We start from the raw sequence: 2,500 nt of genomic DNA on the forward strand, positions 1-2,500 counted from the left end.
CATTGCGGGCGCGCGAGTTATAGTTAGCTGAACTAACTATAACGGGGCAATTTCATTGGTTTTTTACGAGTAAAATGTCCAGCTAACTATAACATGTGTGAAACCTATGGTTTTTTCACTGAATTTCTAAGGTTTTTTAAATGCTAATTCCTAACTATAACGTGTGTGAAACCCATGGTTTTTTCAGTGAATTTGCAAGGTTTTTTAAATGCTAATTTTTTTTTTTTTTTTTTTTTCAAACATATTTTTAATTTAATTATCTTACCTTTTATAAAGACTATGATTAAATTTTTAAAATTCTTTAATATGTTTTTTTAAATATATTTTTTAAAATAAACATGTAAAATTTATTTGCAGTACTTTTTTTTTTTTAAAAATATTTTTTTAGTACGCGTACCGTAAGCTCACGGTAAGCGTACGGTTTACGCAACGTCCGTAATCTATCTACGCTGCTTGCGTATAGTTACGCACTTTGCGTAGCCGCGCGTACTGCGCGTGGGACGCGTGCGCGCTTACGCCACACGCGCACGTTACGCGGAAGTGTCGGGTAGTGACTGTTATGCGCATGCGCGCAAGCGCGTGTCTTTTTTACGCGCATGCGTACTTTTTGCCGTAAGCGTACCGTAAGCGTACGGTAGGTCATGTGATCATGAAACACAACTTTTGATTGGTTGAAACTACTTTCAGTTCTAGAAATCTCCTACACCACACCCATTCCCCTCATTTCTGCTTGTGATCCCTTGGGAGAAGGAGCTGGTTTGTCTTTGGGATACGATGGCAGAACAGCAGAGCTCTTCTGAGAGTGAGGCTAGCACTAGCAGCACTGTCTTGAGGCAGAGATCGAGGAAACAAAAGCCCTCTTATGTATGGGATTATTTTACTTTTCCTGAAGGCCAGCAAAAGGTAAATGCACCCTTAGTGACTTGTAAGCTGTGTAAGCGTGTACTTTCTAGAGGTAATCCTAACAGGAAGTATTCCTTTGGGAATCACACCATGAAGAGACACCTCCAGGATGTACACAGAAGGACACATGGTCATCTTTTTGGAGGTAACTCTTCAGAAAGACGAGCCAGTACATCCACAGTAGCTCAGCCTGGACCATCATCTGCAGGGCTGACTCCTTCTTCTGCAGGTCAGGTGAGCCCTTCATCTGTGGGGGGAGAATCTCCTTTTGCTGGCCCTCTGGAAATGAACCCTCGATTTCGGAAGGTTGATATTCATTGCACATTTTGTAAAGATCTAATTTGCCATAGGGAGACCAGTGTTTCCCTAGTGAACAACAAAATAGATCAGCACATTTGTCGCTTTGAATAATTTTCCCATGCTTCCTTTCCTCTGTCCCTGCATGAACACAACGGTTCTTTTAAGAGCCAACCTTATCTTTCATCTTTTTTTTACATATGTTTTTAAAAACTTTTTTTTTTTTTTTACCGTACGCGTACGGTGCGCGTACCTTTTTTTTATTTTTTAAAAAAAACACTAAAAATCAATTATCACATTACAAGGTCCTTGAGAGACTACAATTATTATTATTGACTTACCATACTCACTCAAAAAAATATTTATTCATTTGTTTTTTAAAAAAAATAGCTTTAAAAATGGTTCTAGTTTTCGAAAATTTTCTATATCAATCTGAAAAAAAAGAAAGAAGTATTAATATTTTTAAAACATTTTATAATACAGTACACATTTACATTTTTTTCCAAAAAATATTTTACAGACTGAAACCTGAAAACCCCACTCGCTTGTAAATACTGTGCATGACTATACATGGCAAGCACATGGGTGTGTGCTAAGACTCTGCTTCTTCCCCAAAAAATTCGCTCCCCCTTTCCATCTAATGCAACTGTGAAATCACCAGAGCAAGACGCAATAAATCTCTGCCTATAATTCCTCTCTGCACACAGAGTCATGTGTTCACATTAGTCCCAAAACGAAATTTCTTTGCCAATTTGAAAGCACACTTACTGCTCTTTTTTTTTTCGGGGCAAGTGAAAATCACTTTTACAGACTGACACATTATGAAACCACCATGTGTAACTACAACAAAAACAATTCCCATTTCTATTATTCATTTCTTAAGTTACCACATACATCCCCTCTCAAACTGTAAACTCACCTTTAAAATTAGTTAGTTGTGAAAGAAATGTGACACTCAAACAGCAGATTATCAGAGCCAGGATCTCTGTTGTGTTCACCTCTCTCCTCTCAGCAGAACCAGATAATGGCAAACTTTCCCTCTTTTTTTCCACACATATACTTGTAAGTTTCAAATCTCAGTGCTTCCCCCTTTTTTTCAAATGTAATCACACATTTCTATTGGTTGAAAACCAACCCTTTTCCAAAAGTACCCTTCCCCCAACTTGACTTCTGCCTAGTACCCTTCCCCCAACTTGACTTCTGCCTGCTACCATAGCAACAGCTCATGGAACACTGCTGTGTTGAGTTAGGTCAGAAGTTCGCCAAACAATGTTTCAATTCCACAGAGCAAGAGTGCTTG

This window comes from Triturus cristatus, chromosome 11 (genome assembly GCF_964204655.1).
Source record: "Triturus cristatus chromosome 11, aTriCri1.1, whole genome shotgun sequence".
In the NCBI taxonomy this organism is placed as follows: domain Eukaryota; kingdom Metazoa; phylum Chordata; class Amphibia; order Caudata; family Salamandridae; genus Triturus; species Triturus cristatus.